The sequence below is a fragment of the Poromitra crassiceps genome, assembly GCF_964638095.1.
Source record: "Poromitra crassiceps genome assembly, chromosome: 18".
Taxonomy (NCBI): Eukaryota; Metazoa; Chordata; class Actinopteri; order Beryciformes; family Melamphaidae; genus Poromitra; species Poromitra crassiceps.
The window spans coordinates 8,568,463-8,595,548 of NC_139636.1; the positions used below are offsets into that span (position 1 = coordinate 8,568,463).

General features: G+C 44.6%; 1 protein-coding gene across 1 annotated transcript in view; it reads left to right on the forward strand.

Annotated features, from left to right (window-relative positions):
• The first annotated feature begins 276 nt into the window (after positions 1–276).
• LOC310793207 (solute carrier family 45 member 3) overlaps positions 277–27,086 on the forward strand; it is a 76,417-nt gene continuing 49,607 nt past the window's right edge. Inside the window, exon 1 of the mRNA XM_083654966.1 lies at positions 277–334. The gene's annotated coding sequence lies outside the window, so the exon portion shown is untranslated. The remainder of the gene's footprint in view (positions 335–27,086) is intronic.

Here is a 27,086-nt window from a genome sequence, read left to right on the forward strand (position 1 = left end):
AACTGTAATGTGTCACTTAACACCATCTTAACACTTGTAAAAATTTATGACGTAAATAAATGACGTGTAAAAACAACAACAAACATTGTATTTTGATTCACTAGGATTTCTCTTTCAAATGTATTATTTTTGGCATGTCTGTATTATTAAAGCTTGCAACAGGTTTGACGCCAAGGGGTTTATTTTGAAAGGTGTGACGGGAAGTCGTCTTTATTCTGGTTGACTTCACACACTGGCCGTCACAGCTGGGTAGTCTTCCCGACAAGTTGGGCAACATCGGTCCATCGAGTGGGTGAGCAAGTTGTTGCATGGAATTTCGGGAGCCTCAAATAAGGTAAACTTTCCCCTCGGCGAATCTGCCTTTGGGATCATATTATTCTCACTTCGTCACATTTGTTTCCACCATCTTTATGAGTCACGAGCCAACGCGGCGGCACATTTTGTGTGGCGTTGTGCGGGTTTAAAACTTATTCATTGACCGAGTGAGTGCGTGCCTTGCAACGATCGACCGCGTCGAAAGCGCACACAACGGGGTTTGAATGTTGACCACAACGTCGCTGTGTATTCGCCAGGGTAGGTAGTATTTGGCCGCATCAAAACTACGCCAAGACAAGTCAGAAACTGTGATTTTTGTCCAGGTGAAAATGGAAGCGTATGTTGTGTGTATGGTGTGTGTGTGTTTGAGTGGACGCTAACCAGGCTCCAGCATGCCGCTGCTTGCTGCTTTACGGGAAGTTTTTTCCAGTCCGTCGACTGCTGCTGTCCTACCAGGCTCCCTGTAAAACTGATGCGGTGCCAAGTGCCATGGTGGCAATAACGTTACAGGCTTACACAGACCGATATAGCTGGCCTTTTCTGTCCACGCCAGAAGCACTGTGTCTGTAAACATTTTGGCGCTGTGTTGCATTCGACTCTGCTGTTTTGACACACATGGAGGATCGGGGAGGAGACGTTCCACTACACTACAGCCTATTTTGAAAGTTATTCAAAACTCTTGCAACGGCCAGTCAGTGGGATAAGGACTGATAACACTGTAGGCAATCCATGCTATTTCCATGTGCTGTAAAGATAGTTTATGCACTCAGAGGAACCATACTAGGTGAAGCTGCATGGTTCATTCTCTGGAGGGTCTCGCACACATCAACACAATACTGTACCAATTAGTTAATTAAATGGGAGTCTTTGGGGCCCCAAATCAGGGCATTGAAATCCCTTAAATCAAGGACAGCATCTTATTTCATGTTGGCTGTGTAGTGATGATGTGGTTGTTGTTGTTTGTGTGGCGCCTACCAGACAAACTGCATTAAGTTTGTCCTGGGTCTTGCCTGACTCAACATGTCATACTGCAGCAGAGAGAGTTCTGACAGTTGTATACCACTGGTTTTGCAAACTTGAATTTTTTTGAATGTCATGTATGCTGATGCACTCTGGCACCCATGAACAATTAGCCAATTAGCATGTTTTTGGCTTCCTTCTCAAACGAAGAGCACCGTTATTGTTTATTTGTGATTTTATTGTACTTGAGCTCTAATTAGGTTCCAGTCACTTAAGGGTACTTTCTCACTGCTTTCGTTCCGTGTGCCCGAGTATGATTGTCCCCCGCTGGTCAGCTTTCACATTACAACATTTCTTCCGTGCTCGGGAACGGAACGGAACACTTGCAGAGTACACACTTGCGTCATCAGCTACGCCTGGAGTGTATCCATCCAGTGTACGTGGTTTCGGTATATGGATGGTGTTTACATTTGGCGTTTACAAGTGTCCCGCCCCCCGGGCACGTCCAAGCGTTCCCCAGACCACCTTTTCAAGTGGAACCCTGTCACGGTTCGCTGTCCCGTGTACGGAACAAACGCAACGTTCACACTCCTCAAACGAACCGGACCTGGGGTCAACTTGGGGACAAGTGTGCTCGGAAACGGTCCCGGGTCCCCCAGTGAGAAAGAAGCACCCTAAGAAGAACACAGTTGCAGGGTTGCACACACACAACCGCACCTTAATTGGAGCTTCACACAGTACCACCAGTTTTTGGTGAGATTGGTCCAGAGATTTGGAACGACAGTCTTCTGGTCACAAATCCACTTTAGATGGCTATTGTTTGGCTTCCCATCTCACTGATTGAGTTCCCACTCTTTTATAATCTTTGCAAACAATTTCCCCGTTCTAGACCAAACGCTCATCCCTATAATGTAGCAACTGTTTATGGCGCCAGTGGAGGAGAGACTGGCACAATCCAAAAGCTTGGATTAATGTGTTCATGTTTAGTACTGCCTTTACTGACTGTAATATATCAACCATCCAGTCTAAGTACTGAGGCATGCAATCCCATTCGTTTTAAAACAAGTAAAGAACATCATTCTGTATCTTTGATGTGAGATACAACGTTACAATGTTACAATTTCACTCAGCGATAATTGGCTCATTTTCCTGATCAAACCAGCATTCTTTTTCTGGAATCATTTGACAAATATTTTCATATTGTTGGGGAGTGATCTTGGTCATGGTGAATACTAGACTAACTACATTTAAATCATTTAACAGTCTACATTGGTTTTATTTTTAATAGTTGTCATCTTAAACAGGAAACAGCAATGTGCAATCAAACCTCAAAGTTTCCATGCTCCGGGACGACGGGTTCTTTTTTGTGCATCTGGTCCTTTTGGTTTTTTACCAGAGACTCAAAACCACATGAAGAGGGAAGAGGATCAGAAGGTTAAAGAGCTCCAGCCCGCCATGACAGAGGGACTTTTATTGTTACCATGACCATGACCCCGCCATTATACAAAGACCTCTTTCCCCTCTCCATGGACCACTCAAGTGTGTTATTCATTCTAGCCGAGAAAATAGACTCCTCGTCTTACTCCTGTTGGCCTTAGTCTCTCCTCTCCTCTCCTCTCCTCCCCTCTCCTCTCCTCTCCTCTCCTCTCCTCTCCTCTCCTCTCCTCTCCTCTCCTCTCCTCTCACCACACAGATTGTTAGATCTTAGGTTATTATTAGCGCTTTATGTTGTTATGACCATTTAGTTAATTGACAACAACACTCTTGAAAATACCAGTTTTTGCCTTAAAGGATACAGCTGGTGTTTTTAATGACATTTCTTACTGTCAACAAAATAAATCCTATGGTGAAAATAACCAAATCAACAACAATGTGTTTTTGCTCGACTCCTTTCTGACTTCCCACATTCCCTCTTGTCTTTAGCATTCAAACCAGAAGTCATTGGCTCCGAGTTGTAAGCTACAGCTCACACACACGCTTTGAATTGTATAAGTCCCTAACTGTTAGCTAACTGTTAGCACAAAAGTCAGGCTATTGTAGTTATGACCACATCAAATTCAAACGGGAACAAATACTTCATTACACCGGGGGGACCGTGTTGTTTACAGTCGGCTTATTCGGTTGTTTGAGGAAAACGTCGGCTGACTGGTGCATCGCAATGAGAGAATATGCTGTCAGAGCAGCAGCATGGCTCTGACTGTGATGTGTTTTTAATATAAAAAAAGGGACTACTGAGTAGGGATGTTCATTTTGAAAATTTTCCAAAATCGATAATCGGTGAAAATTAACGATCAATTATCGATTATCGATCATATTAATACTTAGATTTTTTTTTTTTTTTTTTTTTTTTTACAAAATGAATGCCTATGGCAGAAAATATGAAAGACAACGTGTTCTCCTCAATGAACTCTTTATTTCAATGTGTCTCCTCTCCAACACTGCTGTCCCCGGCGCATGCCGGTGTGAATTTCCCATGTTTAAAACAGTTTTGTTGGCACAAAGGCCCGTGCCCAGCCAGAAAACTAGAGACTATATGAAGCTCCACCTCACGTTAGTCGGCTGTGCAATGGAGTGGGGCGAGGAGGAACGAATTCCACCCAAACCTAGTCCAATTTTTTTTTTTTTTTTTTTTTTTTTATAATTAAAAAATCGATCCAAATGCCACAGGATCGATTCCAATCCTTAACGATCAATTATCGATTTTCGATAATTGATGAACATCCCTACTACTGAGACATACTGTAGGGCTGGGTATTGGCAGCAACAGCCTCATGATACGATACGCATCACGATACATGGCGGGTCATGATACGATTGTATCACACCATGCATTGCGATACAATATAGATAGTAGGGCTGTGCCGATTCACTTATCTCCCGATTCGATACTATCACGATACTTTGGTGCCGATTCGATATATATTGCGATTCACGATTATTGCGATTCTACGATTATTGCGATTCGATATTACGATTTATTGCGATTTTTGTTTATTTTTTTCTTTTATTTTTTCAGTTTGTTTGCTTTTTTACACTAGATTAGAACATGGGAAAAGTTGAATCATACACTAGAGACTGTATATTATATATCATGAGTAGGGCTGGGCGATATAGTTAAAAACAGGGGCGGACTGGGATCATAATTCAGGCCGGGCATTAGATACCAAGCAGGCCAGGCCGATATGGGCCAACGCGCGTGAAATTTGGGCCGTTTGAAGCCAGATTTGGGTCCAATTTTACAATGAGATGCACCCACTTTAACCCTGAAGTGTAATTATTACTTCAGACTAACTAATAAAGTAATAAAACCACTAGTAAACCAGTAGGCGGCGCCTGGCCTGCTGTTCAGTGAGTGGCCTGACTGCAAGCACCCAAAAAAAAAAAAAAAAAAAAAATTTTTTTTTTTTTTTTTTTTTTTTTTTTTAATTTGCGATTATCGATTCTGGAATAAAAGATCGATCCAAAAAATCGTGACATTAAAAATCGCGATACTTAGGTGAATCGATTTTTTCCCCCACCCCTAATAGATATTGCGATACTGTACATCATTTACTGAAAATTAAAAAATACAGCTGAAAATACAACTCCCTGTGTACCACCCAGGTAGTGTAATAATGTGTGCGTCACTTTATATTGATCATTTAGTGGACAAATTGAGTCAAAACTACTGTTGAGTGCGTTACATTCGGTGAAAAAAAAGTATTATTATTGTCTCACTGAACGCACGGCTGTGCAAAGAAATCGATATGACGATATACCACAATATTTTTTCAGAAATATCGATACAGTGGAAATATACAGGGGGAAATATTGCGATATATTGCAATGCCGTATCAATTTTATTGCACAGCTCTACTGAGACATGGCTTTAATGGGCATCGGCTCGCTAGATGGATGAGACTTGTTAGCAAAACAATTTCACTGCTAATTTTGTTATTTTTGCTTTGTTGACGGTAAGAAATGATGCCTTACACATCTTGCTAAGCGAGCGAGCAAACTCTGGCGGATGGAGCGCAAAAAAACTGTCCAGATACTATGAGAGATATCCAATACTGGGAAGCAGCGTGACCCATTGCATTCGAAACCACCCCTAGTAGGTTGAAGGCGGAGTTGAGGGAGAAGTCGCAAACCTTTGCAAGAATAGAGCCAAGGCGAGCGATTTTTCAAACAAGCGACACATCGCTCGGCCTGTTCGCTGACGCACGGAGCAGGTTATATTTTGCAATATATTTTGCAAGCCTTGAGTCAATCAATGTGGAGTTTAGCATGATTTTGAGAAGTTGTTTTGCACTCGTTTCATGAAGAAACAGGTGACCTTGAAACTTAAGTGCTTTTAAACTTTTGCATTGAGCACTGGAGTCGTCTGGCTGTACTGCGGCTGCATATCAGCATGCATAGAAAGAGAGAGAGAGAGATGAAACGTGAATCAAACCTTAAGTAGTCTTACAGTATCTTATTTTCTGAAACCAAGCGGGTCTAGTTATTTCGTCAATGCCGACGAGAATGTTATTAAAAGCAGGCCGTGATCTAACTCTCTTTCCATACGGACAACAGGCTAATTAAACTTCACAAGCTCAGCTGGGAATATTTGCTTCACTTTATTAAAGTGGAGGAAAAGGTAAGGATACATTATTGTTAGTTACCTGAGCACTTTACTATTCAGAGCAGCGTCTATCAAAGTCGATGCTGCGCTTCACGGAGAAATTAATTAACCCTGAGGCTTGCATTTCAGGTCCAGATGATAGAGGCTATAGCCTGCTATCAATTGTTTTTTAAGCTCAATAAACACAGATCTAATATTTGACGGGAATTTATTCCAATTGTCCGGGGAAAATGAAATCATGCCGGATACGTTGTCCGGACACGTTTTTCTCTGGCGGAAACGCTGATCCTCCCTAGCGGATATATAAAAAATGACTAACATCGGCCGATACCGATATCATGATTGCCGACATGTCGTGCATCCCTAGAATCGGCGTTATCCTTTATTGAATGACACACAAATCAAATCGTGTCTATATGGCCTTCCTTCTATGCTGGCATTGATTGCACACTGCACAGTGTATCAGAGAGCGAGAGACATACGAGTGAGCTTGTAGTAGTAGAGATCCCAGGGGTGTGCTATTTCATCCACAAGTACGTCTGCAGATCAGTGACTAGGGGTCAGGCAGGCTGACCCCAGAGCTGCTGTGCTTTGGCAGATCTGGCCCCAGGAGGGGTTCTTTGCTGCTCTCTGTGCAGCTCATCTGCTCCATCGGGGGAGAACCTCTCCCTCCTCAGCCCGGATGCTCTGCCTAGACCAGCTGGCTGTTCTCCTACCACTTCCCTTCCCTCCAGTCTAGTTGCCCACAGGGTCATCGTCGCCCACCGCCGAGGACACCGAGCTACTTAGGCAGGCTAGACTTTTAATCTGTCGTAGGCTGTTTATCTTCAGCTGGGACGACTCTCTGTTGACTGTGATGTGCTGTTTTCCATGATGTACCTGGATCGATGTGACTTACACTCGGCTCCTGAGCTGGCTTTTCCCGGCAGGTGGTGGGTTAAGGGGCTGATGTGTGGGTTTAGCTAGCTGAGCTCTCGGGAAAGCTCGCAGCGACCGCTGTGTTTCTGACGCCTTTCTCTCTCTTAAGCTCTGTGTCCTCTCCAAAGCTTTGTCTGCTGCGGCTGCACCCGTATCGTGTGTAGCCACCAACAATCACAGCTATGTGATCTCTATACAATGCTTGTCTCTTGCCTCGGAGAGACGCAGGGGACGGGACAGACAGGCCAAACGTGGGACAGCAGCACTACTTTATCCCTCTTGACAATCACGTATTCACTAGAGCCGACCGATACTGGATTTTTGAGGCTGATGCCGATACCGATATTAGGGAGTAAAAAAATTCCGATATCGATATATCGGCCGATATTCTTATAATATATATATACCCCCTCCCGCGGGCAACGTTGCAGATAGAGTAGTAAGGCTGATCCGTAGCGGCTTCTGGGACGTGAGTCGGGGTCTTAATTGGCCTCGGCTGGGTCTACTGGGCGAGGGTGTATGATGTTGACAGACCCGAAACACCTAACGACCCCAGATAACATCACTGATGACACGTCCTAGCGCATGCGGTAGCAGTGTATTTGAGAATGTAGAATCCTGGCTTGCCTCTGGCCGGTGACACTTAGGAAAGACTAGGTGACAACCAAGTATAGTTTGGTGACGAGCTGGAGAGACAGTTGACGGCCGGAGAGACGGCAACCCGGTACGGGATGGGATTAGCACCCCATCTTGGCTCTCTCGTGAGGGAGAAATCCACAAACGCTACGGATTAGCCTCCTGAAAATCTGCGCAAGATCGGCGCGGCCTGGGGTCCTCCAGGCTAGAGCAAGGTGCTCGACGCAGGTAAATGACGTGCAGCGCACAGGCCCTCTTGGGGCGTCCTTGAGGTATCCTTTCTGCCTCTGGATTGCCTTTGACATAAGGGGGGTCTGGTGAGACGAAGGAGGAGCACGGCCGGGAGAAACCCACAGAGCCTAGATCCTCCATGCACCGAAGGGCCAATACTGCGGCGTAGCACTAGCTCTATTGCAGCGGATTGGGTTCTTTTTACCCCTCCCGCGGGCAACGTTGCAGATAGAGTAGTAAGGCTGATCCGTAGCGGCTTCTGGGACGTGAGTCGGGGTCTTAATTGGCCTCGGCTGGGTCTACTGGGCGAGGGTGTATGATGTTGACAGACCCGAAACACCTAACGACCCCAGATAACATCACTGATGACACGTCCTAGCGCATGCGGTAGCAGTGTATTTGAGAATGTAGAATCCTGGCTTGCCTCTGGCCGGTGACACTTAGGAAAGACTAGGTGACAACCAAGTATAGTTTGGTGACGAGCTGGAGAGACAGTTGACGGCCGGAGAGACGGCAACCCGGTACGGGATGGGATTAGCACCCCATCTTGGCTCTCTCGTGAGGGAGAAATCCACAAACGCTACGGATTAGCCTCCTGAAAATCTGCGCAAGATCGGCGCGGCCTGGGGTCCTCCAGGCTAGAGCAAGGTGCTCGACGCAGGTAAATGACGTGCAGCGCACAGGCCCTCTTGGGGCGTCCTTGAGGTATCCTTTCTGCCTCTGGATTGCCTTTGACATAAGGGGGGTCTGGTGAGACGAAGGAGGAGCACGGCCGGGAGAAACCCACAGAGCCTAGATCCTCCATGCACCGAAGGGCCAATACTGCGGCGTAGCACTAGCTCTATTGCAGCGGATTGGGTTCTTTTTACCCCTCCCGCGGGCAACGTTGCAGATAGAGTAGTAAGGCTGATCCGTAGCGGCTTCTGGGACGTGAGTCGGGGTCTTAATTGGCCTCGGCTGGGTCTACTGGGCGAGGGTGTATGATGTTGACAGACCCGAAACACCTAACGACCCCAGATAACATCACTGATGACACGTCCTAGCGCATGCGGTAGCAGTGTATTTGAGAATGAAAAAAAAAAAATATATATATATATACATTATATTACACTTTCTTTTGCAATGATCCCTCAAATATCAAACACTTGACAAAGATATGACTTGACATGACCTGAGATATGTGTAATGTAGGCAGGATATTTTACAGTTTATCAATCAAATGTATTGTCCAAAATGACATCAGTGCAATGAAACGGTAAACTTCACTGGGAATTTAATAATTATAAATAACTAGAAATACAAAAACACAAATAGAACAAATATGAGTTAAGAAAAAAATCTAATTTACACAACATGCTGTCTATAACTTAAAAATTAAAACATATCTGCAGTATCGGCCAACATATCGGCCGATACCGATATATTGCTTATCGGCCGATAATATCGGCGGACCGATATATCGGTCGGGCTCTAGTATTAACATTGCTTGCAGACTTTTACACTTATGCCCCGGTTTAGGTTTAGGTTTAGGTTTGATTGATTGATTGATTGATTGATTGATAACTTTATTGAAACAATAAATAGCAGGAATGTACAAGACAAACACAACATCAACATATTGCTCAAAAGGAATAAAACACAATAAAGCCCGAGGGCTTGCTTCCATTGTGGTCCTTGTGTGTGGGACAAGACGAGTGAATCTGTATGCAGGTATGAGCGCGTGTGTGCGCAGGACAAAAACATACACAAACAGATGATAACATTTAACACTCAAATCAAAAATTCTAAAACCTTAAGTGAATGGTTAATTAGATACCTAATAAAAATGCATCAATCAATAAATAATAAGATAGAGACCAGCTCATATACTAAAAACAGGAACCTACCTAGGGATTTAAAAACCCCGCCTATTCAGGGGACATAAGAAAAGGAAAATAAAAGGTTTAGGACCACATTTGGGAGCCAACCAGCCATTTTTTCAAGGCAAGCTTAAAAGAGAACCTGGAGTTAAGTGTCTTAATACTCTCAGGGAGTTTGTTCCATAAAATAGCTGCTGAGTAGGAAAAGGTGCATTTACCCTTTAGGGTTTTAAATTTAGGGGGAACAATGTTAGAGGTGCTTCCTCTTGTGGAGTAGCCATGTACCTCACTGACTTTACAAAAGTAGTCAGCGAGGTAACGAGGAGCCTCCCGTTTAAAAATCCTAAAAACCATGCACAATTTGATTTGGGAAACCCTCTCCTCCACTCTGAGCCACCTGAGGCTATGGAAGTGGGAGGGGAGGAGATGGACTCTGGGATGAAGCTTCAGAATAACCCGAATTAATTTATTCTGGGAGGTCTGAAGCCTGTTTTTGAGTTTGATGGTGATTCCCGTGAACCAGGAGGAGCAAGCATAGTCAAAGTGACATTGAGTCAGAGCATTTGCCAAGGTTTCAAGGGCGCTCTTGTCAATGAAAGAAGAAATTCTGGCTAGGAATTTGGTTCTTTGACTAACTTTGGAAATCACTTTTGAGGCCATGCTTTCTCCTGAAAGTTTGTTATCTAAAATGCAGCCAAGGTACGTAATCTCCTCCTTGGTGTTAACAACTACGTCACCAACCATGATTTTAAACTCGGGGGACTTTTTTAAATTAAAATTTGACCCAAATAAAGGTCTAGTAATAAAGGTTTAGGTTTAGTTTGAGGTTTTCATAACCAGAACTAGCTGTTATAGCTATGCTATAATATAGCGACTCATTAAATAGTTGATGTCACTGGAGTGGACATTTTTATCCGAGTTATTCCTGTGCCTCCATTTTTACGTGTTGTCAAATAAAATGCGATGCTTTTTACTCTCTTTGATTTTCTGTCTGCAGGAAAATGGGTGAAATCTTGCCTGCACTTAAATCTGAACAATTGCCTTGGGTTTCACGTAACCTGAGCTGCTGGCTTTTATATTGACAGAGTCCACGCTGGCTGTGCCTATTTCCCTTTGTCTCTGTGTGAGCTCCTATTTAGCAGGTGCTCATTTCTCACATCGCCCTTTTGTTTTTATCGTTATATATTATATTTAGGCAAACATTCAAAGCGCTATAGGGGTTTTTGTACATGTCCTGCTGAAGTCAATGTGTCCCTCAAGCAGTGTTGGAAAAATGATGAGCTCATCGGTTGTGACAGGAGGAGGGGGTGGTGCTGCTGCTGGTCATGTGACAGGAGGGGGTGGTGCTGCTGCTGGTCATGTGACAGGCCGGGGTGGTGCTGGTCATGTCGAGAAGAAAGTTGTTGGGGTTAAAGTGTTGGTTGGATTGTTGTTTTGCCACACTCTCTCTTCATGTCTCCCTAGAGGACCACTAGCAGCCATAAAAAGCGTCTAGCAGCAGCACACCTGCTGCTCTCTGACTGGGAAAACACTGCTGCTTGTGGAAACCACCTGATAGGATCAGTCACTTCCTGCTTCAGCACTGTGCCAGAGATTTTCATCCGCATTTAGTTTCCCATAGACATTTTGTAAAATGCGACGTATTAAAAAATAGTTTTACTTCATCAAACCAAACGGTTCAGATATATTTAGAATCGGGAGAGACCATAGAACATTTCGCTCGGACCAAAACAAAAAACGTCGAAAAAATATTTTCTTTAAATCCGCAATTTTTTAAAAGTTTTGGTCCGAGTGAAATGTTATGCGATCTCTCCTGTTTCTGAATTAATCTGAACCGTTTGGTTTGAACAAGTAAAACAATTTTTTTAAGCATTTTACGAAATGTCTATGGGAAAATAAATGGCGGATGAAAATCTCTGGTACAGTGCTGAAGCAGGAAGTGACGTTCCACTTTGCCTCTCTATGTACACCAGATGCGTTACGGTTGCGTTGCGGATCCGGCAAAACTGCCCGATCGACTCTCGCCCATGTTAATTGATGGGCGATGCATGCGGTATGGAGAAATTACGCACCTGTTATAATAAAAATAAATAAATAAAGACTAAAGACTGTTCTATTTTGGTCGGATCCCGCATGCGTCTGACAGATTACATGAGTGAGTGTGGGTCTGTTCGCAGTCGGACCACATCTGTTCTGGAGGCGGTGTACATTAGCCCTTCGTCACTGGCAGCAGTGGGAAAGGCTGCATATGAAGGACTCTGTCTGCTTTGCTGGAGCTCCTTGATGTTGCTTGATGTTGCTCGCCTCAGTGATGGGAAGCTGAGGAGCACCAGAGTGTTTCCCAGCTCTCTCCAGGCCTCAGGGTCAAAGTCCAAACAGCTTCCCCTGTAATAGTGCTCCTCAGCCCAGCTGGGCCAGACAGAAAGGCCTGCTAACAGCCTCTCCTCCTAATGGGCCACGCTGAGACGAACAAAATGACAGCCACTCCCCACCATCACCTAGGAATGTCACCTCTGTGACATCGTTGTCAGTCAGCTTCGATAGCTTTCTTCTCACAGTTGTTGCTTTTATTTGACTCGGACGTTGGAGGAGGGTTTTGATTTGAAGAGGGGATATGACTGAAACCACACTGAGTTCATGAGCTAGAAGAACGTTTTTTTGTTTGACGCTAATTTAATTCATCGTTTGTGAAATATCTCTTGTTATCTGTGTTAGAAGTTAGAACAAAGAGATCACAGGTCCAGGACGTGAGACACACATATTCAGTCTTCTCATAGTATCGTGTGTGCATGGCTGAGTTTCTGTCAGGGGGGATGAGAGCTCTTGGGACCTGACTTCTGCGATCAGGCCTAACGTTAATTGGCGAGAGAGATTGAAATCATAATCCATCCAGGCGTCTCCTCCAGGCTATCTGTGTTCCTCTCTCCAGCCTGACTTGAGACATCAACATAGCTTCTCTTCAGTATGACATGATGATGACATCGCTCCATGCCAAAGTGTGTGGGTGCACCCATGGCACCCGCTCAGCTGTTCTTCTCTTTCATCCTAACATGCCGCTCTGTATGTTTGCTAGAGCTGCTGCCACGATTAATCGATTAGTCGATCGACAGAAAATTAATCGACAACTATTTTGATAATCGATTAATCGTTTTGAGTACAATTTTCAACTAAATTCTCTGATTCCAGCTTCTTAAATGTGAATATTTTCTGTTTTCTTTACTCCTGTATGACAGTAAACTGATATTATCTTTGAGTTGTGGACAAGACACTTGAGGGCGTCATCTTGGACTTTGGGAAACACTGATCGTCATTTGCTACCATTTTCTGACATTTTATAGACCAAACAACTAATCGATTAATCGAGAAAATAATCGACAGATTAATCGATTATGAAAATAATCGTTTTAGTGGCAGCCCTAATGTTTGCCATTCAAACTCAGATCAATGCATTGTATGTTGTAGCACAAGTGACACAATTGCTGAGAAAATGGATGTATCATGGCAAAGCTAATGTTCTCAGGCTGATCTGAGGTTGCTTCTGTCTCTGTGAAGCACTTGGAAGAGAGTAGAAGACACTTGCTCCTGCGTGTCAAGAGCATTTGAGTAAGTACTAGGGGTGGGACAAAATATCGATACCCACGTTATCGCGATATTTCCACCCGCGATACGTTATCGATACACTGGCGCCAAGTATCGATATGTTTATTATTATTATTATTTTTTTTTTTTTTTTTTTTTTTTTTTTTTTTAATAAACAGGCTAAAATATTATGCTGTGTGTGGTAGTTGAAACATAGTTTCAAGTTGACTTTATTTATGTTTGTAGTTGAAACAAAAACATAACTACTGTAGGCTACATGAATGGAAATGTTTGATCATTAATATCTACTTTTAGAAATTATATAGGTAGGTAGGTAGGTTATATAGGTTTTCTTGTTTTAATAGTAATAATAAAAAGACTTAATGTGTAACTTTTCCTCCGTGGTATCGAAAATGGTATGAGTGAGTGAGTGAACTCAGAGAGTTCATGTCAATTCTGCTAATAAATGCATAATACATGATTTTTTGCCTTCAGAGGTATTTTTTTCACTTGTTACACAGGTATCGTGATGTATCGTCTTCCAATATATCGCAGTATCGCAGTATCGTGATATATCGTTATCGAGGGCCAAGTATCGTGACGATATCGTATCGTGAGCTACTCAGCGATTCCCACCCCTAGTAAGTACCCTCATTTTGCTAGTGTAGGTCATAAGGTCAAGCAGATTAATGTCATCCTGGGGAAGAGGTATCTTGGCGGCGGTGGCTACGATTTATTCATGCATAGTCAGTCAGTAGGCCTACAGATAGCACACAGAAAGATGTACCGTAAATTCCGGACTATAAGGCGCACCGGTGTATAAGCCGCACCTTCAAAGTTGACTATTTCTTTCTTATATAAGCCGCACCGGACTATAAGCCGCGGGTGTTTTAATGGTATTTTTTTTTTTTTTTTACAGTGCACACAGTGTCCGCGGTGTGGTGAAAAGAGGGCAAGAGAGGAAATTAAAACAGAAGTGGATTTATAGTTAGAAAGAGTGCTAAAGAAGAGAGAATTCCGTTTTTTATTTTTTTATTTTAGTTACTCACAGTAGGCTACTATTGACCAGTCCAACTCAAAAGATATTCGGCAGTTTCACTTTGAGCTCTTGTTCCGCCGCTGTCCATCAATGGTTATGACGAGTCTCGCTGGGTACAGTACGCCAAAGCGATATCCATTGACTTTAACCTTTTCGATGATGCTGTTGTATGTTGCGCGTTTCTGTTGCACCAACGCGGAGAGGTCCTGCCGGACGAAAAAGCGCGTACCCTCCCAGGTGAGGGGCTTCTTCCCCGCAGCCTGGAGGATGAGTTGACGGTCGGGCCAGCGGAGTAGGCAGATGAAGATGGCCCTCGGTGGCAGGCCGGGGTCTGGACGTGGCCGAGGCGCCCGGTGTGCCCTGTCCACCTCTGGTGGTTTCTCGCCTTCCTTCAGGTCCAGGATGTAACACAGGATTTTGCCACGAAAGCGTCCATGTCACCAATCTCAGCTCCCTCTTTTACATTTATCAGGCGAATGTTATTTCTTTTACTCCTGCTGATTAAGTCATCAACCTGCGTGTGCAGGGTTTCGATTTGTTTTTGCATTTTATCCACTTTCGGACTCACTGTGTTGTTTTTGTCCTCCAGTGCGCTGATGCGCTTTTCCGCATTAGAAACTCTGTTCACGGTTGCCTTATTTTATTTAGTGATTGAGTGGATGGACTTCTGCACGTTTTCAAACTTGTTTTCAAGCTGCTCAAACCTCTGAGCGATGTCGGACTTAATCGATAGTGTTTCACGGAGTAAAAGTTTAGCCCAAGCCGTGTATCTCCAGCCTCCAGCAGGTGAGTCATTTCCTCATTCATGGCGGTGATTGCTTCGTCTTTTTCTTTCTGCTTACCTGTGTTGTGTTATGTTATGTTATGTTATGTTGTTAAAAGAGGGCAAGAGAGGAAATTAAAACAGAAGTGGATTTATAGTTAGAAAGAGTGCTAAAAAAGAGAGATTTGTTTTTGTTTTTTTGAAAAAATCCATAGATAAGCCGCACCGTTATATAAGCCGCAGGGGCCAAAAAAGGCCAAAAAACGGGAAAAAAGCCGCGGCTTATAGTCCGGAATTTACGGTATTCATGCTTAGTCAGTCTGTAGGCCTACAGGTAGCACACAGAAAGAGGTTAAAACGAGCGGGGGAAAACACGTGCCAGTGTGTAGGGTCCTGAGTAGGGCTGCAACTAACGATTATTTTCATAATCAATTAATCTGATGATTATTTTCTCGATTAATCGATTAGTTGTTTGGTCTATAAAATGGTAGCAAATGACGATCAGTGTTTCCCAAAGCTCAAGATGACGACACCCTCAAATGTCTTGTTTTGTCCACAACTCAAAGATAATATCAGTTTACTTACCGTCATACAGCAGTAAAGAAACCAGAAAATATGCACATTTTAGAAGCTGGAATCAGATCATTTTGACCTTTTCTCTTAAAATTGTACTCATAACGATTAATCGATTATCAAAATAGTTGTCGATTAATTTTCAGCTAATCGATTAGTCGTTGCAGTTCTAGTCCTGAGCTCATAGATGCTCATCCCAAATGCACATTTTGATTTTCATGCTTTTCTTCTAGGATGAAGCGGTAAGTTGTTCCTGATCAAAGCTCCTCCTGTACAGTAGGTCAGAGAGGCGTCTCTCTTGTACTTGAAACAGTTTGTGAATAACTGTACAAGGCAAGCATTAATCTCTCATATCAAGCCGAGCTGAGTGCTTTTGGCAGTGACGGAGTCGCTTCTCGCTAACGCAGCAGTGCTCACTTCCTATTTGGAGAGAGAAAAACAGCCGAGCCAACAAGTACGACTTCCTTTAGGCTTGTTTCACTTAACTCCCACCCGTAGCTTGATTCAGGCCCGTGTGGCGTAGCAGGCAGAACAGCCCCAGGTCCAACTCAACTCTCACCAAAGGTGCAGGAGCACAGGGCAAGCAACCAGCCTATATCACCTTTTGATTATTTTGATCAATATTGAGATCACGATTATTTAACACACGTGACGTGAGGGGACGTATCGGTCGGCATCTGGTTGCCACTAAGTCCTTTCAAGTGTTTTCAGTGTGTCAGTTAGTACCTTAAGTTAGTACCTAATTCATACTCCATTTTCATACGAAAATATATGCGTCCGTTTCAAACGGTGTAATCGTCACTGCCTACATACTTCCATGCGTCTTTCACGTTGGTATCATGTGAAGCAATACATCCACTAGTGGGCAGTAGAGAGTAAAATGTGTGTGTGTGTGTGGTTCTGCTGCGTTTCATGCGTATCCGTATAAGTTTTCAGACGACGGACAGAAAACGCACGAAATAACGCAGAGTATGGACAGAAAGCTCTGTCCGTCTCCGTCTTGAACGTAGAGTATAATTGGGCCTTTTAGAGTCCCAGCGAGACGAAGTCAGGCCCTCTGGAGAGGGGACAACACACAGGCCTGTCCTCTGGAGAGGGGACAACACACAGGCCTGTCCTCTGGAGAGGGGACAACACACAGGCCTGTCCTCTGGAGAGGGGACAACACACAGGCCTGTCCTCTGGAGAGGGGACAACACACAGGCCTGTCCTCTGGAGAGGGGACAACACACAGGCCTGTCTTCTGGAGAGGGGACAACACACAGGCCTGTCCTCAGACATTTTCCCAGGGTGATAAGGACATAGCCAGATGTTTGCAACACACAAGATTCTCTCTCTCTCTCTGTCTGATTCTCTCTCTCTCTCTCTGTCTGTCTGTCTGATTCTCTCTCTCTCTCTCTCTCTCTCTGTCTGATTCTCTCTCTCTCTCTCTGTCTGATTCTCTCTCTCTCTCTCTCTCTTTGTCTGTCTGAGTCTCTCTCCCTCTCTCTGTCTGTCTGATTCTCTCTCTCTCTCTCTGTCTGTCTGATTCTCCCTCTCTCTCTCTCTGTCTGATTCTCTCTCTCTCTCTCTGTCTGTCTGATTCTCTCTCTCTCTCTCTGTCTGTCTGATTCTCTCTCTCTCTCTCTCTCTCTGTCTGTCTGATTCTCTCTCCCTCTCTCTCTCTGTCTGATTCTCTCTCTCTCTGTCTGTCTGATTCTCTCTCTCTCTCTCTGTCTGTCTGATTCTCTCTCTCTCTCTCTCTCTCTCTCTCTCTCTCTGTCTGTCTGATTCTCTCTCCCTCTCTCTCTCTCTGTCTGATTCTCTCTCTGTCTGTCTGATTCTCTCTCTCTCTCTCTCTCTCTCTGTCTGTCTGATTCTCTCTCTCTCTCTCTGTCTGTCTGATTCTCTCTCTCTCTCTCTCTCTCTCTGTCTGTCTGATTCTCTCTCTCTCTCTCTCTCTCTCTGTCTGTCTGATTCTCTCTCTCTCTCTCTCTTTGTCTGTCTGATTCTCTCTCTCTCTCTCTTTGTCTGTCTGATTCTCTCTCTCTCTCTCTCTCTGTCTGTCTGATTCTCTCTCTCTCACACGCACACACCAGTCAGGGAAGCCCCCAGCGTGAGTGCGTGTCTGAAGCAGGGCAGCAGATGTAGAGAGAGAGAGCAGGTCTGTTAAAGACGTTTAGTGTCAAATCATCAATGTCACTGCTGCCACCACATGATCAAGTCTCCCTGCGAGTGGCCCGCCCGCGCGGAGAGGTTAAAAAAGTGAGATTCGCCCCTCTTTTGAAGTGCAGCAGCTCCGTCACTGGAGAAACGACACAAAGTATAAGAGCGACTCTTTCATGTAGCGAAGCTGAGAGCCATTTGAGGAGGAGCTTTGATATGTGAGACACCTCAGCTGTGAAAGGATCAAGCTGATGATTTAAGTCAAGATGTGTGCGAGCAAACGAGCTTTGATGGCCGTTGGTTTCAGGCAGAGACCATATTGTTTTTGTCGGAGATGTTTGGTACAGCACGCTTATAGGCTCAGCCTCCATGGCTCCCTGACACTCCCAATGGCCTACATGTGTGTGTCCTGTGAAAAGAGGCACGCCTTACACACTCACACACACACACGCACACACACACACACACGCACACACGTACACACACCCACACACCCACGCACACACGTACACACACCCACACACACACACACACACACACACACACACACACACACACACACTCACACACACACACTCACACACACACACACACACACTCACACACACACACGCACACACGTACACACACCCACACACCCACGCACGCAAATTGAAGCCACCGCCGCTAATGGAATAGCTGTTCCACCACATTTAACGGTAAACAATTTCATGCCTCTGAACTTGTTTTGGCCAATTTGGGTATCTGGCGTCCTGTCCAAGTTCCAGAGTACATCAGAGGAAATTAAAACGAATGGAAGGGAAGCTTTGTCTTGATTATTCCTCCCATTTGTTGGCAGTCTGTTTTCGTGCGCTCGGGGGGTTTGATGATTGACATTTCTTATTTTCCCAGCGGGCCCTGGAGTAGCCTTCTGTGTTTTAGTCGGCGTTTATTATGGGCCGGGCGTACAGAGAGAGGGTGATGTTTTAAATTAAACGCCTCCTTTTTGTGATTGTGTGCCCGTCTGTTTGTGTGTTGCCGTTTAGATGTTTTTGAAGGAGGGGTTTTGTTAGATTGTTTTCTGGGCAGCTCTCGACTGGGGGAAGTTAAGAAAGTTAGGAGGTTGGCTGTGCTCAAGATTAGCTCAAGAGAGTGATGGTTAGAGGTTCATCATGCCTTCTCATCCATGCTCCTAGCTTGTTTAAGAGAGAGAAGGAGAGAGAGAGAGAGAGAGAGAGAGATAGAGACCTACTCTGGCCTTCTCTCTCTCTCCATCGCTCCACCATCTGGTTTGTGTAGCGTTTGACTGAGGCGTTAATCATTGGGCCCTGGGGCCGCTCCTGCACTCACAGCAGCTGGATGAGGGAGATGGGACCTGTAGATGGTGATTCTGCACGCTGCGCTGTGTTCTCTGCATCCACGCAGCTGTAGCGCCGCGAAGGGGTCACGTCACGACCCCTCTGCATCCACGCAGCTGTAGCGCCGCGCGGGGGTCACGTCACGACCCCTCTGCATCCACACAGCTGTAGCGCCGCGCGGGGGTCACGACCCCGTGTTTCCAGGTTGCTGGAAAAACAGCTGGGCGGGCCTCCTCCTCCACACTCGAATGTCTCTCAGCCAACAGCTTCCTTCCTACAAGCCATTAGGTGACTGACTCCATACTATTCCAAGTCGTAGCAGAGCTCCAGACTTCTGGACAGATGTTGGAGAGGTCATTACAGTTGGCAGTGACTGCTCAGTGCTCAAACACACACACAGACGCTCCTCAGCCCACGTCTTCTTCTGCCCAGGCAGGCAGCCCACAGTTGAGACCTGGTAATAGTCCGAGTCCTGGACTCATTTTCAGGACTTGTGATTTGACGTGGACTTCAACACTGATGACTCGGACTTGGACTCGAGCACTCATGCATTCGACTCGGAAGTTGGAGGAGACGAGGACTTGATAACGACTTTTTTGTTTGTGTTTATGTTCAAACCGTGACTTTATTTAAAGGGCGGGCACGACGTGTGTTCCAGTCTACATGTGGATTCTTCACGCTCAGTAAATCTTCAGTAATTCCGTACTCGGACTCAGGTCATGGGTCAGGTCACTCGACTCGGACCCTTTTGGTGACTTGTGCTCGGACTCGAACACTGGAAGCTCGAGTCGAGACTAGACTTGGACTGGAGATATAGTGACTTGAACACTGGGGGCTCGAGAGACTAGACTTGGACTGGAGATATAGTGACTTGAACACTGGGGGCTCGAGAGACTAGACTTGGGTTGGAGATATAGTAGTTGTGTGTGTGTGTGTGTGTGTGTGTGTGTGTGTGTGATCATAAAGGCAGTCTGTCTTCAGTAGCCTAACTCATGTCCTGCAGTGCGTCTCCTTTTCATAGAGAAACCACACCAATGTGTTCTCACACTCGCTCCGGTTCTCTCGGGGGACGTAAGTAGCGACGGCACTGCTTCTTCTTCTGATGTTCTGTCTGCTTCTTCTTCTGATGTTCTGTCTCCAGCTAGTGGTCCAGCTAACTGGGTTAGCTGGGGACAATGCAGCTAGATTGTCTACTCTGTGATTCTATTTACCCAGGATTTTGCTATTATTAAATTACATTAAACATTACGCACTAATTCAATTAATTTGTAAATGCCCCCAGTTTTTAGACAGTGGGGGGGGGGGGCAAAATACTCCTTAAATGTCCTACACGGTCTGCCAGTGTAGCTGTATAACGCCTGGAGAATGTGAAGTGTCTGGTGAGCTGAGAGGCTCTTTGGAGCAGTGTCAAGTCCTGAAGGCACGACGACGCGCTAAAAGCTAATGGCTGTGTGCATATAGCAGCTCTGTGTTTAAGCATCAGCAGCACGTATTTACTTAAAGGTTAATTTGCTATGGAAGCACACAATGAGTGATTGATCCATCCATCCCACATCCTTCGTGCTGTGTATAATGCGGCTGACATTTCGCTTTTATTGGGTCCCTGCTGCTACGCTAAGAGCAGTGAGTGGCCCCTGAGCCGTGTTTGTGACGGGCTGCTTTGCTTTGCCGGGTTTATCAAAGCAGAGAGGGAAGTCCTGACAGACCTTCTTATGGGCATGTTGGCACCAGAGGAGCTACATGTAGCTCTGTGAGGAATCATCTAGCATGTTAGCACCAGAGGAGCTACATGTAGCTCTGTGAGGAATCATCTAGCATGTTAGCACCAGAGGAGCTACATGTAGCTCTGTGAGGAATCATCTAGCATGTTGGCACCAGAGGAGCTACTAGCTCTGTGAGGAATCATCTAGCATGTTGACACCAGAGGAGCTAGAATCATCTAGCATGTTGGCACCAGAGGAGCTAGAATCATCTAGCATGTTGACACCAGAGGAGCTAGAATCATCTAGCATGTTGGCACCAGAGGAGCTACTGTAGCTCTGTGTGGAATCATCTAGCATGTTGGCACCAGAGGAGCTACATGTAGCTCTGTGTGGAATCATCTAGCATGTTGGCACCAGAGGAGCTACTAGCTCTGTGTGGAATCATCTAGCATGTTGGCACCAGAGGAGCTACATGTAGCTCTGTGAGGAATCATCTAGCATGTTGGCACCAGAGGAGCTAGAATCATCTAGCATGTTGGCACCAGAGGAGCTACTAGCTCTGTGAGGAATCATCTAGCATGTTGGCACCAGAGGAGCTAGAATCATCTAGCATGTTGGCACCAGAGGAGCTAGAATCATCTAGTATGTTGGCACCAGAGGAGCTAGAATCATCTAGCATGTTGGCACCAGAGGAGCTACATGTAGCTCTGTGTGGAATCATCTAGTATGTTGGCACCAGAGGAGCTAGAATCATCTAGTATGTTGGCACCAGAGGAGCTAGAATCATCTAGCATGTTGGCACCAGAGGAGCTACTGTAGCTCTGTGTGGAATCATCTAGCATGTTGGCACCAGAGGAGCTACTAGCTCTGTGAGGAATCATCTAGCATGTTGGCACCAGAGGAGCTAGAATCATCTAGCATGTTGGCACCAGAGGAGCTAGAATCATCTAGCATGTTGGCACCAGAGGAGCTAGAATCATCTAGTATGTTGGCACCAGAGGAGCTAGAATCATCTAGCATGTTGGCACCAGAGGAGCTAGAATCATCTAGCATGTTGGCACCAGAGGAGCTAGAATCATCTAGCATGTTGGCACCAGAGGAGCTAGAATCATCTAGCATGTTGGCACCAGAGGAGCTACTAGCTCTGTGTGGAATCATCTAGCATGGTGACACCAGAGGAGCTACATGTAGCTCTGTGTGGAATCATCTAGTATGTTGGCACCAGAGGAGCTAGAATCATCTAGTATGTTGGCACCAGAGGAGCTACATGTAGCTCTGTGTGGAATCATCTAGTATGTTGGCACCAGAGGAGCTAGAATCATCTAGTATGTTGGCACCAGAGGAGCTAGAATCATCTAGCATGTTGGCACCAGAGGAGCTACATGTAGCTCTGTGTGGAATCATCTAGTATGTTGGCACCAGAGGAGCTAGAATCATCTAGTATGTTGGCACCAGAGGAGCTAGAATCATCTAGCATGTTGGCACCAGAGGAGCTACATGTAGCTCTGTGTGGAATCATCTAGTATGTTGGCACCAGAGGAGCTAGAATCATCTAGCATGTTGGCACCAGAGGAGCTACATGTAGCTCTGTGTGGAATCATCTAGTATGTTGGCACCAGAGGAGCTAGAATCATCTAGCATGTTGGCACCAGAGGAGCTAGAATCATCTAGCATGTTGGCACCAGAGGAGCTAGAATCATCTAGCATGTTGGCACCAGAGGAGCTAGAATCATCTAGCATGTTGGCACCAGAGGAGCTACATGTAGCTCTGTGTGGAATCATCTAGCATGTTGGCACCAGAGGAGCTACATGTAGCTCTGTGTGGAATCATCTAGTATGTTGGCACCAGAGGAGCTAGAATCATCTAGCATGTTGGCACCAGAGGAGCTAGAATCATCTAGCATGTTGGCACCAGAGGAGCTAGAATCATCTAGCATGTTGGCACCAGAGGAGCTAGAATCATCTAGCCTGGGTAAACCCATCCCCCACGTGACCTGCTCTCAGACCTGTTCTCAGTCACTATGGTCTGGTCCCCCGCCTGTGCTAAACGATTTCCTGCGGTTGTTGGGCCCCCCCCGATAGACCGCTCCATTACGCAACCGTCATCCAACCAGCTTTGTGCACAGAGCACATGCGCAGTGCAGCAGATGGCGTCATCGCTCTGCGACCTTTGTTGTTAGCAAGCGAGCTAACACTTTTCATTTCAGTACTGCTAGCACGCAAATGGTTACAACCAGCTACAAGAAGAGAGAACATCGCGTGACGGTGGTCAGGGAATGAAAGAGGAACAGGACAACTGTCTACACGGACCCAAACCTCGATCCCTGCTGCAGATGGCCGCAGATCTGGAGAGATATTTGTGGCTGTGAAGAACAGTCATCATCTATACAGCTGCTGCCAACCTGATGAGGAAACAGGCGTGCTTGTTATGCTGGACACTGAATGCCAGACTGCAGACTTCATCCTCCAGTGCTGTTCGCCTCAGGACTTGAAGGCCTAACGTTGTACCATGGACTGTATACATTCTGTGCTAATAATGCTAGCATGCTAACATCCTTTTCACACACACACACTGAATATACCGAAATGCTAGATTTGATCATGGACTTAACGCTAATGTTAATCAAAAACGGCCGCAGTCATAACGGTAAGGTGTGTTTGACCTAATTGAAATATTAACGTTAATGCCCTCACATTTCAGCGTGGTTACAGATAAACCTATTTAACGCTAGCTAGCTACAGTAGATTTTTGGAGGCGTTAATGTGAATGTCATGACGTAGTGAGCGTAGTATTATACTGTATATTATACATAATCCAGATGTAACCTAGCTATAGCTAGACGTTAAGAGGTTAGCGTGAATGCGACTGAGACCTGACATTACTGGCTTGATATCATATTCCAGATGCAACCTAGCTAGATAAGCTCCACACTGCTGTATGAGTAGCTACAATCAAATGTATCAAGCCTTGATATCATATTCCAGATCCAACCTAGCTAGCTAGATGTTAAGAGGTAGGAATATACCGAAATGCTAGACTTGATCGTGGACTTAATGTTAATCAAAAACGGCCACACTCATAACGTTAAGGTGTGTTTGACCTAGCTAGAAATATTAACGTTAATGCCCTCACATTTCAGCGTGGTTACAGATAAACCTATTTAACGCTAGCTAGCTACATTACTGGCTTGATATCATATTCCAGATGCAACCTAGCTAGATAAGCTCCACACGGCTGTATGAGTAGCTACAATCAAATGTATCAAGCCGATATCATATTCCAGATCCAACCTAGCTAGCTAGATGTTAAGAGGTAGGAATATACCGAAATGCTAGACTTGATCGTGGACTTAATGTTAATCAAAAACGGCCACACTCATAACGTTAAGGTGTGTTTGACCTAGCTAGAAATATTAACGTTAATGCCCTCACATTTCAGCGTGGTTACAGATAAACCTATTTAACGCTAGCTAGCTACATTACTGGCTTGATATCATATTCCAGATGCAACCTAGCTAGATAAGCTCCACACGGCTGTATGAGTAGCTACAATCAAATGTATCAAGCCTTGATATCATATTCCAGATCCAACCTAGCTAGCTAGATGTTAAGAGGTAGGAATATACCGAAATGCTAGACTTGATCGTGGACTTAATGTTAATCAAAAACGGCCACACTCATAACGTTAAGGTGTGTTTGACCTAGCTAGAAATATTAACGTTAATGCCCTCACATTTCAGCGTGGTTACAGATAAACCTATTTAACGCTAGCTAGCTACATTACTGGCTTGATATCATATTCCAGATGCAACCTAGCTAGATAAGCTCCACACGGCTGTATGAGTAGCTACAATCAAATGTATCAAGCCGATATCATATTCCAGATCCAACCTAGCTAGCTAGATGTTAAGAGGTAGGAATATACCGAAATGCTAGACTTGATCGTGGACTTAATGTTAATCAAAAACGGCCACACTCATAACGTTAAGGTGTGTTTGACCTAGCTAGAAATATTAACGTTAATGCCCTCACATTTCAGCGTGGTTACAGATAAACCTATTTAACGCTAGCTAGCTACATTACTGGCTTGATATCATATTCCAGATGCAACCTAGCTAGATAAGCTCCACACGGCTGTATGAGTAGCTACAATCAAATGTATCAAGCCTTGATATCATATTCCAACGTGAATTCAGCTGAGGGGTTCGCTCCAGAACGAGACTGTTGCGTTCAATATTTGTACACGTTACTGTGCAGTAGTTAGTGCAGGCTAGTTAATTGTTGGAAGTAAGGTTTTTGAATTCTGTATATTATACATAATCCAGATGTAACCTAGCTATAGCTAGACGTTAAGAGGTTAGCGTGAATGCGACTGAGACCTGACATTACTGAAGTGAATACAAGTGACCTATATTTTTCAATCCTGTCTTTGAATAAAAGTTGTACATTGTGTTATACTTGAAAACCATGTCTTTGCTCCCTTATGTGTTCACAATTACAACAAATCTGTATGGTTTATCTGTTGGCATTAAACCGTGGTATTTCCTTGGGTGATATTCCATATTTGTCATTAAACCTAGCTGTTCACATAAATTTGCAATGATGATCGACCACGTGAGATATCACAAGTAGCCTACTTTTATTAAAAAATAAAATGCAAAGAGAGGTTTCCTTCTCTAACTATTGGTGCGTTCACAAAATATTTACACGAGATTTTTTTTATAAATAATAATCAATAACGTGGATAATGATGACATCTGCAGCTGCTGGACGAGAGACAGAAGAAACTACGAACGAAGATTGGAGCAGAGGACATGACTACAGAGAAACTTAACCGACCAGCACTCTGCTTCAATCAATGAATGCTTATAAATAAACCATACACATGAGAATTACCGTTAACGTTACAGCATTTAATAACATAAATATGGTGATATCTGGTGGTCTGAAATTACTCTCTATCTACAGTAGGGTAACTGGCTCCTATTGTGTCTTATTATTGTAACGTTTGAATCAGCGTTTCATAACTATAATAGCCTAATGTTACTGTAGCCTGGATGACGTCAGCTAATGCTACCCAGCCTTCCAGCGTTTATCTTCCATAATGCATTAAATCATAATCACAATGCGAAGACATTAGCTGATCACCACAGAGCTGCACAGACAAGTTTATCAGATAATTTCGCCGTAAAATGTGTCCAGGTGATCAGCTCTGAAGCCCCGGCTTGTATGGTCCGCTAAAATCCGATTTCGATATAGGTGTTATTTTGATCAATATTGTATAGCTGGCTAGACAGAGGAGTTTATCTGGAATCAGTGTGACAAGATCCCTGCTGCTAGCTTGTCTGCCTTTCTGTGTCAGAGTATCTAGCTACATTATCTGCATTACATGCTACACCATGCAAATATATTTCGATATAATTCAAACAATTAGCCCACTGTACTACTGGACTGTGTATTGCTGTGAATAAGTTAGATTTGATTGTGTAAAGTGTTACATGTTATATTTTTAACTGAGCTTTGCAGAATTACCTCAACACAATTGTGTTGTGTATCAGCTTTAAATATCCAATATATACAGCATTAAACAAACGACCAGCAGCATTCAAATGTGCAAAAACGTTATATTTATTGAAATGTGGTGATCTCATGTCACATTACATAATGTTATGCCCAAATGGTCTACTGCCCAGAAGCGTCACTTTACATGTTTGGTAGGGAATTATTTTAATTATGTTAAACCAGCGTTTATCTTCCATAATGCATTAAATCATAATCACAATGCTATGAAGACATTAGCTGATCACCACAGAGCAGCACAGACAAGTTTATCAGATAATTTCGCCATAAAATGTGTCCAGGTGATCAGCTCTGAAGCCCTGGCTTGTATGGTCCGCTAAAATCCGATTTCGATAACGCTAGGTGTTATTTTGATCAACAGACCTCAACCTCAACAGCTGTTTTCACTTGAATTTCCTCACGTAGTTGCATAGCCATATAGCTAGCCAGCTAGTAGCTAGCTCGGGAGCTATGCTTTAGAGAGGCCAAATGCTAACGGCTAGGTAGTGCTAAGCCGCTGCAGCTGTTACACGTCATTGACAAAGACGCACTCTCTGATTGGCCGATCACGGCAGGACTGATGTTGGCAGTCACGCCGTCACTCATTGGCTGCGGGGTGGCTGCGGGTCTGCGCGGGTCTTTCAATCGCCCCAGAAATCGTTGTGAATGGCCCGGAGTCTAGACGCTAGTGACTGGGAACTGAGAGAGCAGGTCACGTGGTGGCTGGGTTTACCTAGGCTAAGAATCATCTAGCATGTTGGCACCAGAGGAGCTACATGTAGCTCTGTGTGGAATCATCTAGCATGTTGGCACCAGAGGAGCTACATGTAGCTCTGTGTGGAATCATCTAGTATGTTGGCACCAGA